At 33.8% G+C, this 24,642-nt stretch overlaps 1 protein-coding gene across 10 annotated transcripts in view; it reads left to right on the top strand.

The window, feature by feature from the left end:
• The window catches only part of tutl (immunoglobulin superfamily member turtle), a 985,149-nt gene that overhangs the window by 682,227 nt on the left and 278,280 nt on the right, over positions 1 to 24,642 (top strand). Inside the window, exon 1 of one of the 10 annotated variants that reach the window (XM_069819240.1) lies at positions 8,202 to 8,914. The exons of the other annotated variants lie outside the window; for them this stretch is intronic. The gene's annotated coding sequence lies outside the window, so the exon portion shown is untranslated. Of the gene's footprint in view, positions 1 to 8,201; positions 8,915 to 24,642 lie in introns of those variants that run through there. 10 annotated transcript variants of the gene reach the window in all.

The following is a 24,642-nucleotide window of genomic DNA, read 5'->3' as shown; positions in this document are numbered from 1 at the left end:
GTTTTCTACCCACTTTTCTGGACGTTTCCTTCTCACTGCGTCCCGGAAGCGACGGAGGATTTCTACGTACAATTCTTTCGTTACAGTACGACTTTCTGGAATGAACACATGGTGGATGAGACCCTGAGAGTCGAAGAAAACTTCCAACATAACTTTGCCTTTGGAAGTGTCCCTAGGAAATTTTTGCTTCCGAGGAGATTTTTCGATTTCCACTCAGATGACTGTCGTTTAGGGACTGGGTCGTACAAGTAGCACCAAGTTTCATCACTAGCAATAATTTTGTTTAAGAAATCACCATCTTCATCAGCCATACTGATCATGTCCCCAGCAAGAGTCATTGTTGTTTCTTTCTGTTCTGCCGACATTTTCGGAACTAACTTCTGAGACACGTAATGCATGTTGAGATGCTTGTGAAGAACATTGTGTACACTTCCGACTGATATTCCGACCTCTGCTGCTATCTCTTTTATGGTTTTACGTCGGTCGTCCCTCACAACATTACGCACACGCTGAGCGATTGCTTCATTTGTTGCAGTTGTTGGTCGGCCGCTGCGTACGTCATCTTTGATGCTATCGCGGCCACCAGAAAAGCGTTAATGCCAGGCATACACTTGAGTTTTTTTTCATTGCTGCTTCGCCATATGCTTCTTCCAACAATCATAATGTCTCTGCAGGAGTTTTGTGTAACAAAACACAGAACTTGATGTTTGTACGTTGCTCTGTGGACATAATTACAAAATGCGACGAACAAACAAAACACTATGATAAACAATTACCTACAACTCAAAACCAACAATCGCCATTATCAATAAACTTTAGGGAAATGACATCATGAATGTTACCAACAAAACAAATGTATAATATCCCTTGTTATATATTAATACGAAAAATGGTAGTAAAATTCCGGGAACTTTTTGAACCCAGTAGTATGTATTTATCTTAATTTGAGACTCGGCTAGTGATGAAATATGAAGTCCATACGACGTTCCTTCCTACTGCAGAACTTGTCAATTACCCTGGTGTTAAACCCCTCCATCTTGGACATCATACACTTTTCTATTGACAGTATTGGAAGAGCAGTGAGACGATCCTGGGACATAGAGTTCCTTAAAAACCGTTTTTATGCGTTTCAAGCAAGAAAAACATCTTTCTGGCTCAGCAGTGGCCATTGGTGTTGTAACCAAAATATTTAACAACTTCGTTACTTCACGGAATGGATCCTGTAAATTGTTGGAGACTATGTATTGTAACAATTGAACAGACATCTATATTTTGGAAGTCGGATTTTCCGTATAGAACTCCAAGTTGTGTTTTTAACACTCTTTTGTTCAGTATAGCATAGCTGTTGACAGCAACTTCAAGTTCGAAAATTTTTTCAAAAATGTTGCTATTTAACAATTTTGTTGCGTCTAGATAGCTTAGAGACTGGAAACGGTGAGTAGTTTCCTGAATTTTACAGTCACATACTTCCTTGGCTTCAATTTTCTAGGATTCCATTTTCCGTCGCTTGCTAGCTGATTCAGGAGGAACCTCATAGGCCTACAGGTAGATGACAGCAGAAGTCTGATATTTGAAATACCAAATACATTGTAAATAGTTCCGAGTTCTTCCACAAACAAGCATTCTTTCGTTACGCTTTACTTTTGCAATCTCCAAGCTGTGTTGTGCTGAAGCTGACTACAGCACTTTCCCGCGTAAAAATAGCCAATCAGAGCAGTGATTTCAGCTTCGCACATGCGCATAAATGTCTACATTCTCATAAATGAAGTTCTGAGTAGCACAACGAACCCTCTGAGGCACCAAAGAGCGAAGAGCGAAGACTAACACTCGATAACGCGTCATGAACATAACCACGGGAAATTGTTAAATGACAGATCAGATACTATGGTATTACAAATACATTATTTGAGAAAATATTATCACTGTGCTGTAGCACTGTAGCACATAGGGACGGGCCGCCCCTGGTCTAGACCTTCAGGCGGTCCAGGTTCGAGTCACGGTGAGATCTGGGATTTTTCATTAAAAAATCCATAGTGACATTTATTTATTTATTTTATTTATTTATTCATTTGTTGTTGAACATAACAGGCAAAGCCCAATTACAATGTCCACGACTAACAAATTAATTTATAAAACATAAACAAGGAAAAGGAAACGTAGGCTACACTTATTAAAAACTGAAACAAAATAGAAATAAGAGAAAGAAAAAAGAGAAATTGAAATAAGGTGTGAAAGTAGCTTCAAATTAACTAACAACAGTATTCTGTAAAATATGATAACAAATAATTCTGTATCTAGAGAAATTCACATTGAAAATATCAACATTCGGATGAGGATGTAATTTATTGTATAACTGTAACATTTGGAAAACTGGGGGATTTTTGTGGGATTCAGTATTTGCCCTTGGCATGTAAAATAAATTTCGAAATTTCGTTTTAAGCTTAGGTGCATATAATGTTATATAATAAAATAAACCAACACAGTCCAACTTATTGTTAATAATTTTATAAAGAAAGTTTAAAGATTGACAATTTCTTCGAATTTGCAAACTAGTAAAATGGAAATGTTGAAGCATTGTAGCATAACTCTCATAGGTAGGATAATCATTATAAAGTCTGTAATATGACCATTTTAGAAATTTATTTTGAATTTTTTCTAGTAACAGAATATATTTGTTAGTAACTGGGTTCCATATAACAGCAGCATACTCTAATTTAGATCGAACAGTGGAATTATACAAAATTATTATAGTTTTGACTTTAAATTTACAAGAATTTCTCATATGGCGGACAAGGTCGCAGTAGGGGTTTTTCTCGAGGTTCTTCCGTTTCCCCTTATTAGGTATCTACATGATTCCGTCAACATTTGTCCATTCGGTCATCATTAGGACTAGGATATTGATGACCTATAAATCATGAAAAATGTCCTAAAACAATGCATTTATGACCTAAAATTTTTCAAAAATGCCCTTAAAATGCCCTAAAAGTTGATCTTACATAATTGGCTTAGTAGGAAAAGAGATTTTGTACTACTTAATATTTAGACTAGTAATTAAATTAAATTTTATATAATATTTTCTAAGTAGTACACTTTAATTGACTATTTTACCTGATGTAGTTTCCATGTATGATCGTTCACCTCTACGTCGGCATGTGGACGTGAGGTCAGCAGTCAGCTGGTCGATCTTGGCTCTTCATAGGCTGTAGCGCTTGGATTTACTTTACTTTTAGTTTCCACTAGCCGTACCCGTGCGCTCCGCTGCACCTGTTAGAAATAAATATAAAGTAATTACATAATTAAAATAGGACGTTTGATCCAGGGAACAACTTTTACAACAGCGCAAGATAATCTGCTTCGCTCATTACCCAATTTTTTTTTTTTGCATTGCATTTATTGCATATATATATTTTATGTATTTTAACACGATTCAATTGAGCATAGTTAAAATTTGAATTATAAAATAATGGATTGCTAAGCTAACGTACTATTACTGCATACTAAATCAATACACTCTCGTTGTTCGTTAATTCTCTGAGATTAAAATGAGTGTACATAAATATTATTTTAAGAAATACAGAAAACGAATGTACAAAATAGCCTATCAAATTTTCTGTGCATAAGAAGCTATTTTAATCTTGCCTGTCCTCGATTTACTCAGACGTTACTGTAATAACATTATAGCATTATGTCCATCTAGAGAAACTACACTTTCCAATGGTGAAATAATAATTAATTATACAAATCGGTTAATTTAGCTTCTGATATTACTTCATACATACACAGAAACATTTCTGTAGGCTATGTTTAATAGCTTTCGATTGTTGATGTCCAAGGCCCCAGTTTCGATTGCTGTTGTCCAAGGCCCCTTATAGACGAAGTCATTTGTTCTTCATTCATTGCACCGTCTTAGATGGCGTTATTTTAATTTTAAAACTCATTTATCTCCTTAAATATCAGTCCTATCAAAATTTTGTAAAGGATAAAACGTATCAGATATCATTTTTGAAAAAACTTTTGTCATGTAACATTTTTCACAAAAATCAATAATAAGCGAGATATTTCGATTTATTTAATTCAGGCCTCCTTATAACCCCCCTTTTAAATAAAGTATTTTGAATGCCATATAGCCTAAAATCTAAGTTACAACGAACTTAATTTATATTCCAATTTTCATATAAATCGGTTCAACCATTATCGCGTGAAAAGGTAACAAACATACAGACAGACATACAAACAAAAATTTCAAAAATGCGATTTTCGGTTTCAGGGTGGTTAATTATATATGTTAGTACCAATTATTTTTGGAAAATCGAAAATTACCAGAAAAATTTCGGCTACAGATTTATTATTAGTATAGATGTAGTCTACCGCAAGGCCACTCTTACCCGAAATTAGCGAGTATAGGGGAGTCTATATTGAAGGGGTGGTTTGATTGACCATTACATGGAGTGTACTACGTTAAAATGTCAATATTTGTGTAGAAAAACAATTAAAATATTATACAAAATAATGGATATTAATGGACAAAGTATGTAAAGAAAATAAACATTATTTTACATTAATAATGTGGATTTATGGCCAAAATTAAATGAAAATGGCTAAAAAATGACCGATTAAAACAAAAAAATTCTCTTATGAGTTGAAACAGGCAAAAAATGAAAAAAAAAAATGCCCTAACAAATATGTCTTAAAATACTCAGTTTATCACATAACATATAAATACTAAAGCAGCTATGTTTCTGGCTTACTAGAAAAAAGATGCAATTTCATCAAAATCCTAGCCCTGGTCATCATTCAGTGGCATTCCCCTACACACGGAGAGGGCTGGCCTAGGGACGATTCGGGTTGTCTGTTCGAAACCTAGGTACGCAGCGAACCTTAGTGTAGTCAGCCGGTGTGGGTTTGGGAATGCGCCTAGCTTAAGGTTTAGCGCAATAGGTCACAAAAGATCGCAGTGTTGGGTCATATTGCCCCTTCCTGGAATTGCATTCCATTCCAAGATGGAAATATGCTCCGTCAGACATCCACAAAGTGTCAACAGAGTCTTCACCTTCATCCATACGATTTAAAATCTCCTCACAAAACGCCCTTCGGTTGAGAATATCGCATTGTTTTAATTGATGTAGCACAAGAATTGTGTACGGGATGAAAATGTGCGTCGCATGGACAGATGAGATGGGATCATCACGCAATGAATTCAAATGACGATATCCACACCTAACAGTTTTATAGTTTTCGTTACTATAAAATATTTTAATTATAAAAGCACGTTGTGTGCCGTTCCACATTTCCATGATGACTAAATGGCAACAGAATGTGCGCGCAGTTTATCGCCCTTTAATAACAATGCTGTGAGAGAGATATACGTATATGCCTACGCTCCGTAAAATCGGTCGTTACCCTGCTGGATCCTGTATTAGGACTATTGGTTGTCACACTGCAACTCCAGATATGTACGTGTAATACTTCGATCTGAGAAATTATGAATGTAATGTATTTTTAATATCTTTAGGTATACCTGTAACTTTGAAATGCTGAATTTCGTAAATAGAGTTTCAATATTATATTCGAAATTCTGTACATAAATGTCAATCTTCGTGTATTTCAAAATAAAATTTCGTAAAATGAATAAAAACTTCAATATTATAATCGAAATTTTCTACATAAATGTCAATCTTCGTGTATTTCAAAGTAAAATTTCGTAAAATGAATAAAAATTAATCTTGAAAATCACCAATTTCGAATAAATAGTGCTAATAACAAACAAAGTCACGTATGCACAAAGTTTCGCGCTATTTCACTAGTTCAAACTTATATTTCGACATAGAAGGGCTTGAAACAAAAAGTCATTTATAAGTCGGAAACATTTATTTCGCGAATCAGTAGTTTGTGAAAACTAGCTATCACTATTCATCATGTACCATATTGTGATCTTTCTATATAGTATGGGTAGGATATAAGTTTTGATCTCAAATCGTCTGAAAGTGGAAAATGGTACCCTTCTTTATTTTATTTTCATGTTTCCGAAAAAGTCATTACTGAACAAAAATTGCTTAATATTATATTCGAAATTTTGTACATAAATGTCAATCTTCGGGTATTTTAAAATAAAATTTTGTAGAAGAAATAAAAACTTACCTTGAAAAGCACCAATTTCGAATAAATCGTGCTACAAACAAAGAGATTTCGCGTATACACAAAGTTTCGACCTATTTCGCTATTCTTACAATTTCCATAGCCTACCACGAAATAGCGTGTCACTGAAGATGAAAAGACAAGGAGAACAGGGGAAATATGAAGAGAACAGAGGAGAATATTTCGCGCTATTATTTGGGTTGCATACTTGATAGAACTTTTCATCATCGTATCTCTAATAAACAATACACGTTAGTGATGATAATGATAATAATAATAATAATAATAATAATAATAATAATAATATAATAATAATAATATTCTTCTTCTTCCCTTCAAGTATTAGGCCAAATGGCCTGTTACGATCTTACAGTTGAATGTTCAATCCAGCGCTTCTTTGGACGACCCAGAGATCTCTTCCCGTTTGGACGATAGTGGAGCATGACTTTTGGGATTCTATCTCTATGCATGCGATGCAGATGATTTATCCAGTTGTTCTGATAATGTTTTACGTAATTAATTACAGGTTCTAGTTGTAATTCTTCCATTACAGCTTCATTGCGTTTGTGATCCCATTTCATATATCCCGCTGTATATCTCATAAATTTAATTTCATTAGCCATTATTCTGCTTTCGTCTTTCTTCCTCAGTGTCCATGCCTCACTGCCGTAACAAAGTACAGGTCTCGCCAAGGTCTTGTATAGGCGTATTCTAGTATGCCTTTGTACTAGGGAAGGTTTCATAATGTTGTTAATTATTCCCATTGTTTTGGTGCATTTAGAAATTTTCTGTGAAATGTCTACTTCATCGAAAAAAGATAATGTGTATCCGAGATATGTAAAATAATTTAGTCTTTCTAATATTTTTTAATCTAAACATACTTTGCTAGGCACAGGGTATTTTCCGCAGAAGGCCATATTTTTAGTTTTTTTTTCTATTGATTTTCGTATCATATTTAATTCCAATTTTTTTTAATTAAAAATTGAACGTTGTAATTCATCTTCTGAGGATGCCACCAGAGCTAAATCGTTTGCAAAAAGTAATGAATCTAGTTGCAAATGTTTGTTGAGTTGTATATATCCATGAGGCAATTGTTTCCAGGGTATTTTCCGCAGAAGGCCATAATTTTAGTTTTTTTCTATTCATTTTCATATCATATTTAATTCTAATTTTGTTAAAATTAAAAATTGAACGTTGTAATTCATCTTCTGAGGATGCCACCAGAGCTAAATCGTTTGCAAAAAGTAATGAATCTAGTTGTAAATGTTTGTTGAGTTGTATATATCCATGAGGCAATTGTTTCCATTCTCCAATTATTTGATTCATATATATATATATATATATATATATATATATATATAATAAATAGCAATAATAATAATAAATAGCATTATTGTTAAAGAAAATATTTAAAAGAAATTATGTATAATTAAACTTTTATTTTTTACTTTTTCTTTATTCTGATTAATAATTAAAAATATTATATTTAGGATATGAAAATCATAACAATATGTTAATGGATATCAATCATTTTCCATGTTGCATGATTTAGCATGTGTAATATTTTACCATAGCAATACACAAATCTGTGTATTCAATGTGTGTATTACTTAATTTGTTTTAATTCTAGTTTTAGTGAACAGAAGTTAAACTTCTACCGGAAGACTGACTCTTCTCCCCCATAATATAGCATATCCTGCAATCCCCTCTGAGCTCGAGAAATAAGCGAGGTATGTCCTTGTTATTGGTTGCCTGATAAGGGCTGTTAACGTGGTGTTAGTGCACGAAAAATGGAAGTTAAATGTATAAAATTATGTATACACACATTTTATTGAAATAATCGCGCTCAAATGCGATGTAAGATACACGGACTGAAACTCTGGGCTCAATTTTTTCGAAACAAATGCTCGAGATATGCGGACTGTGCCCTTACAATAGGTGGTACTATTATTAGGCAGGCTATGAAGACGCCCCTACACACAAAACGACGCCGACGCCGACGCTGCTGCCACCGCGGATCAATAGTACGAGAGAAAATTTTCCCCCAAGCTGCAAAAGCATCTACTGTGGCTCACTCTGTCGAGCGTGCCAGCAAACGAACAAAATCCGCCCTGGTTTTCGTGACACGTTCGGTCCACATCCTCTGCAAAGAAGAAAAATTCACGTCCCTTCCTTGAAGAGAAGAAGAGGAGTTCTTTGAATCTAATCCTATCAGAATCTGTTGCGAATCCGTAGAAATATTTCTTATCCTCTCTTTTGTACCTACCAGGTTTGACGGTTGCTATGGCGTATTCAATGCTCGAAACGTTTCTTCCAATAAACAAAAAAGCATCTGTGTTCTGATATCGCAGTGGTGCAAACATTTCAACATGGAAGCCTGCCGCGCCCCTCGTCCATTGCGGCGTTGAGAGTGTTTTATTTTTTCTCCCAAGACAAAAGACGATCTAACTCAATTTACTGAAAGCTGTTTGAGTGTTTATAACGAACAAAAGAGTGTCGCTCGAAAGAAATTTCGACACATCGATGGCGAAACAATAGACAGTCTTGACGATGCGGTGGGATTGCTAATGTGAACGTTGTGTGGTTTTCACAGTGTCAGTGATCTAATCGTGTGATTTTTTTAAAATTCTAAATACTAAAGCAATAGGAACAAAAATATAACTGACTGTATATTTTATTATTGTGATGTGGCAACGTCGCAAACCACGCCCACCATTGCTGTGACGTCACGGCCTGTCTTGTGAGGTCAGCCAGACTCTAAGCGACAGACTACCTTAAGGTCAGTTACTAATTACTAGACCTTTCGTTTGATTAATTTAGCAGATCTCTGTTTGCTGTTATGTTACTGGAAATATCCTGGCTGTTTTTTTGTTGAAAAGGGCTGGGATAATGCTAACAGCCATGGTTGCCACGTCTCCTAAGACCTGCAAGGAAGTTGCAGTGACTTTTCCCGCAAGGGCTGTGGCTCCCTAGTTAGAATGTCCCCTCAGTTTTGTTTGCAGTGGCAATAGCATTGCTTCCTTGTAAATAGTTCAGTGTCATCTGAGGTCATTCACGTCTTTCTTCAGAATCTGATTTCATTGGAGTTTAAGATGTTTTAGTGACTGTGGAATTGCACGGCAAGAAATCCGTTTTCCATATGATTTCATGTTTTTGTGTTGGTAATTAGTTCTTCAAGTTCATATTTATACCTATTCCAAAGAGTATCTTTATTAATGAACCCCTTTCCAAGATTTCAAATGAAATGTATTTTGTGTTCTCCGTTCTTATGACTTTTCTGCATACCTATTGAGTATCAGGCACCGAAATGAATTCAACAAAAAGAAATTTACAAAATCAATCATATACAGATAGAATGATAATAATAATAATAATAATAATAATAATAATAATAATAATAATAATACTTACTTACTTACTTACAAATGGCTTTTAAGGAACCCGAAGGTTCATTGCCGCCCTCACATAAGCCCGCCATCGGTCCCTATCCTGTGCAAGATTAATCCAGTCTCTATCATGATATCCCACCTCCCTCAAATCCATTTTAATATTATCCTCCCATCTACGTCTCGGCATCCCCAAAGGTCTTTTTCCCTCCGGTCTCCCAACTAACACTCTATATGCGTTTCTGGATTCGCCCATACGTGCTACATGCCCTGCTCATCGCAAACGTCTGGATTGGAGAAAGTTACACAACGCAGAACTACACGCATTGTATTCTTCACCTAACATAATTAGGAACATTAAATAATAATAATAATAATAATAATAATAATAATAATAATAATAATGGCTTTATTTAACCTGGCAGAGTTAAGGCCGTAAGGCCTTCTCTTACACTCAACCAGGATTAAAACTTGCTTACACAGTTGAACATAAAACTGGATCGGAATTAAGTAATTACATACTGATACAATTTAGGTATATAATGAGATCTAAAGAAGTAGCTACATAAGAATTTACCTCATAAAATAAAAATAAACATAGTGGAATACATATTAATGTTGTTAGAATCAAATACGAATCACATAAAAACAGAAGCCGATAATTCAATTAAAAAAATGTGCACAGTAAAAATAAAATAAACACATTAGTATACATATTAGTATTAGATTACAATTAAGTAGGATTTACATAATTAAACCAGAAACTGACAATTGAATAAAATGTACACAAAAATAGATTAATAATAAAAAACAACACAGTGGGATACATATTGGCGTTAAGTGATAAATAAACACGATTTACGTGATTACACAATAAAAATAAGAAACAAAAAATAAATACAGTGGAACACATTCCATTAAATATTTGCAACGCGTTAGGTCTGGCAACTCATCATAAGATATTTTTCTAATTTACATTTAAAGGAAATTAAAGTTCGGCAGCCCTTGAGTTTAGGCGGCAGAGAATTCCAGTGACGAGAAGTAGCAACAGTGAAAGATGAAGGATAAAGAGATGATGTGTGGAGTGGTATTTCTAGCGTGTTATCATATTGTGACCGAGTATTTAATGATGACAGTTCATGGTGTTCCATTGAATCATTCTAACTTAAAACGAATGCAGACCACAATCTGAATAACTATTATGTTACGCTTGTGCTAATTAAAACCAAAGAAATGATATTGCATTTGTCATATTTACTCTTCTTCTCAATTCCGTTACTTAATAACGTTGTATCAACTACTAGGTTATTTACTGTCCATTGAATTTGTGATAGAGAAATGGTATTTGTTGAGATGAGGCCGTGGATTCTCCAGGGATTACTTGTTAATGGTAATAGTAATAATAATAATATAATAATAATAATAATATAATAATAATAATAATAATAACAAATTTATTTATTCTGGTGGTGTTAAGGCCATCAGGCTTTCTCTTCCACGCCATCAGAAATATGTATGCGTACAAAATTTTAGGACAGCAGCGAAGAAACTGATTATTAACGTTGCGCAAAACAATAAAAGTTTACAATAATTACAGTAACACAAAACAGAAAAGATAATGCAAAAACATTAAACATTTTAAATTTGTATACCGTTAAACGAAGCTTAAGATCTTCGCCTTACAGTTGGAGAAAACCTCGGAAAAACCAAACCAGGTAATCAGACCAAATAGGAATCGAAACTGTGCCCGAGCGCATCTCCGGATTAGTAGACAAAAGTTCTACCGGCTGAGCTACGCCTGTACCTGCTCGTATTTGTTGAAAAGTTTCGTATTTATTCTGTTAAATTATGATTATTTAATTGGACATATTTGTAGCAATTGACTTCTGGAAAAGATAATCGAAATTGACAGAATATATAAGAGACAAAAATTAAAGTACCGTAAAGTGGGGATATTTCGGACGCAGGGGTAACATCAGACGGTAATTCAATTTATCATATTTTATGTTGGTAACACCAGTTCTTGGCATCTTTTCCGCGCTTTTTACTATGTTCGTATGTTTCTGCACATTTTTAAAGACCCATTAGTGAACTGGTGTTACCAACATAAAATATGATAAATTGAATTACCGTCCGATGTTACCCCAGTGTCCGAAATATCCCCACTTTACGGTACAGTAGAACTCCGATTATCCGGCACCCTATTAACCGATTGATGGATTATCTGTCTGCCTTTTTTGCTATAGAAATATATGAAGTATTAGCATATTATTCTTTTTCTAGAGAATGTTATTACAAGCCTTTCCCATTACACAGTATGGTCTATTGTTCGAATTGTCGTACTGTATAACTTCTATATGAAATATCTTCTACGGGTATCAAAAGAAATCTCGTTGTGCTAAGTATCGGAAAAAGAGTGTAAATAATTAAGTGGTTTGGGGAAAGAGACACTGTGGCTCATCTCGCACCAGGATATGAGTTTGGAGTGTATAGAGTATGTAAATCTACAACATGAGACCTCTACTATTCATATCTTTCCACAGGCAGCCATTACAAGGAGTTTCCTTGCCCCCTAAAAACCCGTCGTTGACGATGAGTTTTAAATTTGTAAACTTGTAATCCACTACCTAGTGTGTTAAATACAAAGGTCTTAGAAGAAATTACCAAGGCGTAGGTATTATTCTCTAAATTTACGAAAAATTTGTGTGGTACGGATTATCCGATTTTCTTCGATTAACCGTTCAGCCCACCCTCTTCATTACCACGGATAATAGAGGTTCTACTGTACTATTATAATTGGTGTGCTATGATATTTCTCGAAAATCGTGTGATGTTCCATGAATCATTGTTATTTCAATTTAATTTACTGATACACAATTTCAAATGATTAGTCTCGTGTACAATAGGAATGCCCATTTTATTAATAGACTAAGAACTGAGAATTCGTTCATGGAGGATATCTGGTAGCAGATGTTTCATTTTTGCTAATTATTCGAAGGATAAATAGAAACTACAAACAATGCGGGGCGATATTGAGAAGATCTTAACCGGACACGGAAAAAGTTGCTTTATCTCTAAACAAATTTGTATTTATTCAACATAACCACCTTTTAACTCTATGCACTTAGCACAACAGTCATAAAGCTATATTCATTCATTCATAGTGTTATGCCCAAGGGCAGGTCTTTCACTGCAAACCCAGCATTCTCCAGTCTTTCCTATTTTCTGCCTTCGTCTTTGTCTCCGCATACGATCCATATATCTTAATGTCGTCTATCATCTGATATCTTCTTCTGCACTGAACTCTTCTCCCGTTCACCATTCCTTCCAGTGCATCCTTCAGTATGCAATATGAAGCAATACTGAACCTTTTGCTTACCGTTTTTGTCCAAAAAAACTGATGCGTGAATCTTTCCGGTTGACTTTTGAACACATTTCTTTGGGAGGAGGGTACCAGAGTATTTCCATTCTTTTGATTGTTTTTTTTTTTGTTTGTGAATCGTATTGATTGATACATGTTTCGATTTTAGTTGCAATACTATTCAAAATGTTAGAAGAATATTTTTAAAAACGGCGGCAAAGAGTTTTAAACATTGTCCCTCTGATTTCGTTTCTGATCGCGTTCAGACATTTGGGGATCCTTCTAGCAGATGATTTGTTAATACCCAAATCATGTTGTACGATACGAAAGACACGTTCATACGAAATTTTCAATGTCTGTAATATACGTTTGAGACCACTCATTACATCGTTAAAAAAATCATGAACGGCACCGATATTTTTTGACGTGGTCACAGAAACAGTGTTTCCAACAAGGTGTTATTTGATCTGCGTTCTTTCTCTGTTAAATTCCGCGACCTATTTTGTTATAATGACGTACGAAGGACAGTTATCCTTTAATGTATTCCATATATCTGCATAAATTTCCCTGCAGTAAAACCTTTTCAAAAATAGTTATATTGTCGCTGATGGATACTCAGTTCTATCAAAATTGAGGTTTTTTATCTGATGTAATTTCTTTAAAAATTCACAATATAGAATCGGTTGAACTTCTTATTAAGAAACATATGGCCAGTTTGTCCAAGTAATGTTTAATTTTGCTTAACGAATGTTAAATTAACAGTCTGTTTATTTTTAACGCTTTGTTAATGTATTTTCCATTTGTTCAACATAATTTTGTTTAAGATAACCAACACTTAACTATAACGTCTGTTAGCACTATTTTAACTACTCAACTCAACAGCAGTTGGTAATGATTCTACACATTGTTTATTGTTAATAAAATAACATGGACAAAAATACAATCTTAGTTCTTCCCTGAAGGAGTAAAAAACTCGTCCTCAGGGAGATATCTAAACACAAAGATAAACACAAAGATAGTTTTTTGACACAAACTGGGTCAAGAAAAATACATATACATATTATATCAATATATATTCTTTAAAAAATTAAATTCCTAACGCTATTTTCGAAATTTCTGATACCGGTACCAAAATTTTCCAAATTTGGGTATTTATCAATTATTTTATTGTGTAACCTTGGACCAAAGTAGGGACCATGGCTCAGAGCTCTGCTTGTGAAACACTTTGGTTCCTCTAGTCGTATAAAATCGGATCTTTTAGTTCCATATTTATGATGATGCAATTTGAATTTATTACGATTATTATGTATGAAGATTAAGACAATTTTTTATTGGCTAAAATTAATCTTTAAATTCTATATTATAGATTGAGTCATGAAACGCATAAAATGACAACCTGTTATAGTAGGCCACGCTCCATAAACAAACAGTTGACAAATGAAAGTTGTAGGTGACGTGCTGAATAATAATTACAAAGTAAGGTTATATTTCCTCATTGCTATTATGGATACGAATTACGAAAGAAATAAAATAACACTGATGTATTTAAACAGTCCAAAGTATTTTTTAAATGTTATATTACCAGTCATATGCTAAACATTCCCTTCAGAGAGACACAAAATATTAATTTCGCAACTTCTGTTGGAACTGCTGTGGAGACATCGGCCATATTTAACTAACTGTTAAACGAGTTAACTGCCCGAAATCCTATTTTTAAAATTAACAAACTGTTTGGAGTTTAACAGTCGTTAAATTTTCTAACAATACTTGGAAAAACCGGCCATAAGAGTAAGTAATTTTGATATCAAAAATATCGTAACTCTTTTCCATGGTAAGCGCTTTCATTACTGTTTATAACGAAGGTTCAATATACTTTGTATAAGAGTAAAGGTATCCCTTCAGATGCCATAAATGCGCATGGATGACATGAAGTTGAAGTTCCATGCTTACATAACCGGCCTTCTACCGACGGAGGAGACTCATTACTGAATTTTAAAGGAAGGCGAGCGCTGTAAACAGTATGAACTTATACATTTTCATAAGACACACTTTCTTGTTCCGATACGTTGGGTTTTGACATATCCATCTATTACTGAGTTTCCTTCTGAACTATTTGGCTGGAATTGTTTTTATTCAGTACTTGGTGCCAATTTATCAAGGGGAAATTAACATCAATTCCTGTTCTTTTTTAAGGAATCAAAATTGCCGATTACTGTTGACTAATAATTTACATTCCTAATATTTTTCTTTCATAACATCTAAGTGTCAAATGAAGTAGTATAGGGCGTATATTTTTTTGAGAAAAATGTTTCGAGAAAGTTAATTGTGTACACAATTAATCTCCAAATGGTGAACTACTTCAGCAAAGAGAGGAGAGTGTAAAATAGATCTTCATGTGCCTGTCGAGGGTGTTTCATAATTTTTTGGAAGTTTTACTTCTACATCACTTTCAAACGTTTTCGGCCTGACATTAGGTGGCTACATGGCCCTGTGATGTGACGCCGAAAAAAAAATACCTACACATTAGTTAAAAATGATCCTAACTCTAAATTAAATTGTCTGAACAATAGTGGAGGCTTCAGTGCCAAATGAGACGTATGAGCAATATGAATGCAAAATATTTACTCGTATTTAAGAAAAATGTTTCAAATGAAGTTGACTACCGAATTAATGGCGAACTAGTTCAGGAAAGACTGTAGACTGTGAAGAACTCTCCATATGTCTATTGAGTGTTTTTTGTATAAGTTGTTGAAGTTTCACCTTTACCTCACTTTGAAGCTTTTTCGACCTGATATTAGGAGCACACATGGCTGAATTCTTGTGATATGGGGTAACGCGACGCCAGAAAGTGATATCTACACTTGTTAATTATGATCTGAACTCTTAATTTTAAACGGTCTGGATAGTGGTAAAGACTTGAGTGTCGAATAAGACTGCGCTGCGTGGGCAATAGGTATACAAAATCTTTCTAATTGTTTGCAGAATTAATATCCAAATGGTAAACTACTTCAGCAAAGAGTGTAGTGTGAAAAGACATCTCCGTCTTTCTCTCGAGGGTTTTTTTTTAAATAATTAGTTCAAGTTTCACTGTTACCCCACTTTGAAGCATTTTGACATGACATTAGGCACACACAACGGGATTAGTAAGGTGGGGTAAGGATCTAAATTCTTTAAAAATGCTCGAACTGTAATTTAAAACGAATAGTGGTCAAGACTTGAGTATAAAACAGGACGTTATGGAGAATATACTGTATGTACAAATATTTATTTAAGAGGAATGTTCAGGAAAGCTTTGTCCACAAAACATCTCCAAATGGTGAACTACTTCAGCAAAACGATATAAATTTGCCTGTTGAGGGTTTTTATAGTGGATTTATTGGAGTTTCACTTTCAACACTTTCAGAGTTTTCGACCTGACGAGCATATGTTACAATTTCTGTGTTGCGAAGTGAATGAGACGCCGAACTAAAGAGATTTCCATTCGTTAAACATGATCCTAATTTATTTATTTTATTTATTTATTTATTTATTTAATAATAACATATACATAAAAACGTTACATTAAAATACCCCGAAAGAGCAAAGCTCGTGTTCGGGGACAGTTCCGTTACATAGATACACATACTTTGTAGACAAAATACTTAAGGAAAAAGCTCACATAAAGATTGTAATAAAATTAGTAAATAATAATACTAATAATAACTGAGTGAAAAAAGAGACGATGTTTAGATTGATGGATTAATATTAAATTATTATTAGTAGTATAATTAGTGCAGGTCATGTTGACATAGTAACCAAGATAAAATAGAAAAATACACTTAGGATAGAAATAAACTTGTTTTACAATACATGGTACATAATATATATACAGGGAAGTCTGTCATATAAATTTTTTAATTCTGGATCTGAAAATTTCATTGCTTAAAGTAGTCAATTCTGGATGAAATTTTATTATCGAATTATATAGCCGTGGACCATAATTTGTACTGTGTAGTAAAGCAGCAGATGTGAAATATTTAGGTTCAACTAATTTAAGAATTTCATTTCGTCTCGTATTATGAGCATGTGGCTGAGCTACAAATTTCGTTCTATTTTTATGATAGAATTTCATTAAAGAGTATTCATAAATTTGGTCAATTCTAAAAACATTCAATTCAGAATGGATCAAATTTGTTGGATAATCCAGTCGCCTTTTCAAACAAATTTTGATTATACGTTTTTGCAACATAATTAGAGGAAAAAGAGCAGTTTTTGTAATGCCTCCCCATCCAATTATACCATATTGGATAACAGATTCAACTAGAGCCAAATAAACCAAACGTAATACGTGAGTAGGCAAGTAATGGCGAAGGTGTACAAATTTGTAAATTGTTTTACGTATTCTGTTACATAAAAAGGTGATTTGTCTATCCCATTTCAAGTGCTGATCAACAATAATTCCCAGGTATTTCACATCTACAGATTCTTTCAGGCAAGGGCATTTACAGGTTGTAGAGAGTTTACAAAATGAGTTGTGGATTATTAATTTTAAATGAGAAAGTGATTTCAATTTGTTCAATCCAGAGACTGTTAAAGAAAATGGCACCAAAGTAGTTTTAGTTATATTTAGAGATAGCAAATTTGCATCAAGCCAGTTTTTGATAAAATTTATACCTACATTGGCATGTTTATAAGTGTCCTCCCAAGTTAAACCACTGAAAATCACCACCGTATCATCAGCGTAAGAATAACAGGAGCCATTATGTACTTTCAAATCAATGTTTAATAAATCATTAATATATATTAAAAATAGAATAGGACCTAAAATTGTTCCCTGAGGGACACCTATATCAATATTTACATTTTCACTGATATTATCATCAATTTTGGTTACCTGAGTTCTTTTGTTTAAGTATGATTGAAATAACTTATGCGCAATACCCCTGACTCCTATACCAAATAATTTGTCCAGAAGTAAACGATGGTTCACCGTGTCAAAAGCTTTCCTTAAATCTAAGAAAATCCCTAAACATTTAGAACCGTTATCCAACTCCTGCATAATTTTACCAGTGACTTCAATAATTAATATAATTAATAATTAATAATTATATATATTAATTATATAATTAATAATTGATATATTCTTTACATGTAATGGTGTACCTCACATTTCTGTATCCGGTGCCACCATTAACATATTATTACAATAACACATTATTTGCAGTACACGTCTACACACATACTCCCAATTAAGCTATGTACCTTTTTTGTTACTTGGTCAATCTCCCCTTCATTTGCTATTCTCTATTTGATCATTAATCCTAATATATCTAATATTATATACTACTTTCACACCCCCCCTTTACCTCTAACTACTATTCACTAAAATCTCAATTTCAATTTTTCTCTATAAATTATCATATTTAATTATTTGCCTATTTGTTCTTTGGCCTTTTATTCATTTACTGTTCCAACATTCAAATGTTAGTACAATTTTTATGCTGTCACTTGTACATTTCTCTGAACCCTTTCTCACTATTATCACTCATTCCTATTTGCGCTCACTTTCACTTTCTCACTATTCTCCTTACACCTAATCCATTGTCACTATTCTCACTTCCTATAATACTTTTATTTTATTTTACACATCTGTTATGATCCTAATTCTAATTTGTAACGTCTGAATAGTGGCCAAGACTTGAGTGCAGAATAAGATTATGTGGGCAGTATGTAAGTTATGCAAAATATTTATTTAATGGAAATTTTTCAGGGAAGTTAATTGTCTACAGAATTAAGGATGTTTTCATCTATCTTCCACTTTAATATATAATATCATGTTTGTATGGTGGTTAGTAGTTATTGATCAGATAATCGATTTCATCTTAATCTTGGGGCAACAGCGACAAACGTTGAACAGGCAATAAACTGACAATACAGAAAGCGTTCTTGGAGACGTTTAAGGTCTGCCATCGCTTCTCTATAAGTGAAGTGAATATTAAAAGCTTGGTGACATAAAATCCAACGACCATGTTCATTTTGTGCTGTTTAATTGCAATGGATTTTGCCCTCACTAACGGATACCAGTTGTTCAATATTAGGTCACGTGACTCCGTTCCAGTGAATTTCTAAACCTTACTCTGTTATTCACTTTCATTATTATTTTTTTATTCATTTATTTAGTTGCGACACGTTACAATGTTGAATGACAGGATTGACCTCCGGTCATTTAGCTATCATTCACTCATCAGTATACAATTTTGTACATACATAGATATGTCTACTTGCATTTCATAAACATATACACACCTACATTTTAAATTTTAGTATACATTTCTTTTAACTTTTTATTTCCCTCATTCGATTTTCTTGTCGTTTCTAAAAAATATGTTTTTAAAGATTTTATTATCTCTTCATTTCCAATACTTGATATTCTAGCTAATGCATTTTCAATAACTAAAATGTAACCATTCCTTTTTCATATAACTCCATTCATTTCAATATCTGTTAACATATAGGGTAATAATATAGGGTAAAGATTGGTAAAATTGTGATAGTTCTTTTTGAGAATTTATTACAATTTTACTGAGCGACAGAAGGACCGGTTTTGTGCAGAAACTTGGCCACGAACATTCCATTAATACATTGACGCAAAAAAAAAACCGATCTTCCTCTCGCTCAGTAAAATTGTAATAAATTCTCAAAAAGAACTATCACAATATTACCAACCTTTACGCTACTTGTTATTTTTTATATTACCCCTAAAACCCTTCAGTTTCCACACTTCTAATCCATGCTGAATCAATTCTAGCATTACTATCGTATGTGTGGTTCTTGACTCATGCAGTTTTAACTTCCCTGTAATTCTGTAGTGAGGTTTTGTTATGTTCATGTACGTAGCTGAACATTTGTTTATTGCTATATCATTACACATTTGTCTAATAATATTTAAAACGTTGTTTTCTCTTTCGAAATGTTCTCTCCACAGTTGTCCGAGCCCAATTTTTTCCATTTGATATTTTTAAAGCGTTAACCCAATTTATTCGTCATCAAATATCTGTAACTAAACTTAACAATCTCGTTATCTATTTTTTTTAATTCTAAAAAATTGGAGATTTATCCTTCGAAGAGGTTGAAAAGTTCAAATATCTTGGAGCAACAGTAACAAATATAAATGACACTCGGGAGGAAATTAAACACAGAATAAGTATGGGAAATGCCTGTTATTATTCGGTTGAGAAGCTTTTGTCATCCAGTCTGCTGTCAAAAAATCTGAAAGTTAGAATTTATAAAACAGTTATATTACCGGTTGTTCTGCATGGTTGTGAAACTTGGACTCTCACTCTGAGAGAGGAACAGAGATTAAGGGTGTTTGAGAATAAGGTGCTTAGGAAAATATTTGGGACTAAGAGGGATGAAGTTACAGGGGAATGGAGAAAGTTACACAGCGCAGAACTGCACGCATTGTATTCTTCACCTGACATAATTAAGAACATTAAATCCAGACGTTTGAGATGGGCAGGGCATGTGGCACGTATGGGCGAATCCAGAAATGGATATAGAGTGTTAGTTGGGAGACCGGAGGGAAAAGACCTTTGGGGAAGCCGAGGCATAGATGGGAAGATAATATTAAAAAGGATTTGAGGGAGGTGGGATATGATAATAGAGACTGGATTAATCTTGCACAGGATAGGGACCGATGGCGGGCTTATGTGAGGGCGGCAATGAACCTCCGGGTTCCTTAAAATCCGTTTGTAAGTAAGTAAGTAAACCGAAACTTTGCTGTTCTTACCATAATGTCTCCTCTATTGCTACATGTACCTCATTCCAACATTACTGTTCTCCTGGGCGCAGAATTAGAGAGTTATAAAACTCGTTTATCTACTTTATTTAATGTGAACTTTACATCAATAGTAAGGAGGTTATAAACAAATTCATTACGTAAATAGATAATGATACTTCTATTACGTAACTAGTTAATGATAATCAAATAACGTTTGTCATCTGCTTCCAGTAGGAATCTGTTAATGTTCTATTTTGAAAAGATACTAGATTTCTTAGCTTGGTGGTCTTCATCTTATCATTTCAAAAACGCGTACAACTTCACGTACTTACTTCTGTCGACCTTCTTAAAAATAATGTAATCCATACCATCGAATAGTGCGTCCACAATGAACTTGGCTTTTCGCATGCAGCTTTCTCACTGAAGTATGCCAGCATTACCTTCTCCGACACACTTTATACATTTATCTTGGAACACCAATCTTCAAATTTTTTGTATTCCACTTCATATCTTACGCGAGATTTAGACGGTACTAAATATTCAATTGCAGAATTTGCAGCATTTTCAATATCTGAATGCTTGTTTGAACTCACTTTAACCTACTGCTGTTCTGTCATAAACAAAGACCTATTGTGTTCAAAACTAATAAAAGAAACATAAAAGAATCGCCTCTTGCAAGAATAAACTCATAATACAATCGCCTCTCCACAAAAGACATGTTCAAAACTAACAAAAATAATAGAATTACTTTTATTAAAAATTTTAATTTTTTACTAAAGTGGATAAAACGTTGTACGATATACTTAACGTAACTTCATATTACGATACTCGACTTGTTGTCAAAGTCGGTCTGCGGCCTCGTTTGACAACTTTCCAAACTCGTATTGTAACATGAAACGTTACGATTCTCATAACGTAAATAACCATTACTGTGTCAATTTTCTCTCAACTACTATTAAAATTCCCCGATATCTCAATTCCATAGAGCATTATGTGCTACACCAGAGCTTTTTACAAAATCATATAAGTAGCAATGATTATTCTTCAAGAAAAAGTTATAATTACAACAGAGTATAAATAGATTTCTTCATTCAGTAAACTGTGGTAAACTATCTTATACAGTCCACACCCTATATGAAAGACAGAAATGGGAATGGTTATTTTTAACAGCATTTAATATATATGGTAAAGCATGAACAATGCAATTGCGCAGGCTCTTTCATTCCCTTCACCGTTTAGTAGGGACGGGTTGGTACAAACAGATTATTTATAAATCTCACTTCCAGATAAAACACTGGCGGTCGAAACGTACAAAGAACACACGGCAATTCTGAGTGCAACCTACTTCCATCCAATCTGTTTGTGATACTACTTCACGCTCATCTCCGCGTGAAAAATCCGTTATAACACACAAAGCCGCGCGACTCTGGACAAGAGACGAGTCTATTAATAGCTCGAGATATTGAAGTGTGAAATCTAATGTAGTAGCAGCCAGATTTCACCATGTTGCGACGAAACCCCATTACATCTTGTTGAATCTGATAGCAACACAGTCTGTACTAAAAAAAAATTGTCCAGAGTTATTGTCCAGAAATCTGAATTCGGCCCAACCAGTCTTTCAGCAGTAATTGTATTATATCCTCTCTAGCCAAAATGATAATCCCTCAGCACAAGCTTCCTCTTGAGCCTAATACTATTTTCATACAGTTCTTCAACAATTTTATTTGTATTCGAGCAAAGTACTAATTCAAAGTTACTTACCACACGAATTCGTCCCCATTAATCCTTCAGAAGTGCCTTCAAAATTGAGCAGAAATAATACTACCATTCCATTCACCTTATGGATTTGTCCCCCACTAATTCTTTGGCGGAATTATTTGAAATTGAACTAAAACACTAATTCCATACCGTACACTGTACGAATTCGTCCCCATTGATCTTTCAGTAGTATTACTTCAAATTCGGCCGAAGTAGTAATTCCATTCTATACAACGTACGAATTCTTCGACACTAATTCTTCAGCAGAACTACTTGCAATTGAGGTGAAGTAGTAAGTCTGTACTGCAAAATGTACTGATGCTTGAACACTAATTCTCAAGCAGTATTATTTGGATTTGAGACAAAGTAACAATTCCATATCATACAACGTACGAATTCGGCCACACTAATTATTTGTAATTGAATCTAAATACTAATTCTGCAACGTATAAATTCGACGTAGTAAATTATTCAGAAATATTATTTGGAATAGAGCCGAAATAATAATTCTGTACCATACAACATATGAATTCGGCCTCACAAATTATTCAGGAGTATTATTTTTAATTGAGTCTAAATAATAATTCTGCAACGTATAAATTCGACGTAGTAAATTATTCAGAAATATTATTTGGAATAGAGCCGAAATAATAATTCCATACCATACAACGTATGAGTTCGGCCTCACAAATTATTCAGGAGTATTATTTGTAATTGAGTCTAAATAATAATAATTCTGCAACATATAAATTCGACGTAGTAAATTATTCAGAAATATTATTTGGAATAGAGCCGAAATAATAATTCCATACCATACAACGTATGAATTCGGCCTCACAAATTATTGAGGAGTATTATTTGTAATTGAGTCTAAATAATAATTCTGCAACATATAAATTCGACGTAGTAAATTATTCAGAAGTATTATAGGAGGTAATGTAATGAATGTTTGATGTTGCTATAGTTTCGTTTTCTCGTTGTGTTATGAAATTTATTAAAATCAATGATTGACACTGCATCCAGCGACTTTTGACCCACCTTGTATTACATTTAGCATCATTAATGAAGTGAAATGTATCGTTTTTGGGGGGGGGGGGAATGTAGGTTTATTTTGCCTGGCAGAGTTAAGGCCATGAGGCCTTCTCTTCCACTCAACTAGGTTTCAATAATATACATGAAATACAAAATTAGATTACAAAACAACACAAAAGGAAATACCTTAGAAATTACATAAAATATAGTAGAAAATTACAAATAGTCAAGATCAGTTACATAATATAAAATTACAAATAGTCAAGTTCGGTTACATAATATATAAAATAAAGTAGAAAATTACACATAATCAAAATCTGTTACATAACATAATGGGAATACACACACATACACACACACACACACAAACACACAATTTATAAAACCTAAAATGCTCGAGATAAATTCGACGATTAATTCACTTGAGATACATTATACAGTTAATATACTAATATGAGAATACATGTGGGTTACAAGACATAAAATGTTGATTAGCAAAGTCGTACTAAATGGCATACAAAATACAAATGATTAAGTAATATGTCAAGATAATAAAAAAAAGAAAAGAAAAAAAAAGAAGAAGAGAGAGGAGAAAAAATAACAACTTGGTCATTTAAGACTATTTAGAAACTTCTGCAAGAGTCTAGTTCTGTTCAATAAAACACTTCTAAGTAGAGTGTACTTAAAAGATTTTAGATTCCGACTGCTCCTGATCCCGACTGCTCCTGATTCCGAATGTAAGAATTTTACAGAAGTTGAACATAATTCTCTTTGTAAATAGGATAAATTGGGAAGTTGAGCAGAATAAGAAAGAAAGAAAGAAAGAAAAACGTGGTATCTGATATCGTTATTGAGTAATAAGATATTGTTATTTTATCATTATTATTATTATTATTATTACTTACTTACTTACTTACTTACAAATGGCTTTTAAGGAACCCGAAGGTTCATTGCCGCCCTCACATAAGCCCGCCATCGGTCCCTATCCAGTGCAAGATTAATCCAGTCTCTATCATCACACCCCACCTCCCTCAAATCCATTTTAATATTATCCTCCCATCTACGTCTCGGCCTCCCTAAAGGTCTTTTTCCCTCCGGTCTCCCAACTAACACTCTATATGCATTTCTGGATTCGCCCATACTTGCTACATGCCCTGCTCATCTCAAACGGCTGGATTTAATGTTCCTAATTATGTCAAGTGAAAAATACA

This window comes from Periplaneta americana, chromosome 2, assembly GCF_040183065.1.
Source record: "Periplaneta americana isolate PAMFEO1 chromosome 2, P.americana_PAMFEO1_priV1, whole genome shotgun sequence".
Taxonomy (NCBI): domain Eukaryota; kingdom Metazoa; phylum Arthropoda; class Insecta; order Blattodea; family Blattidae; genus Periplaneta; species Periplaneta americana.
The sequence above is the reverse complement of the archived record's forward strand: the minus strand, read 5'-3'. Positions and strand labels throughout refer to the sequence as shown.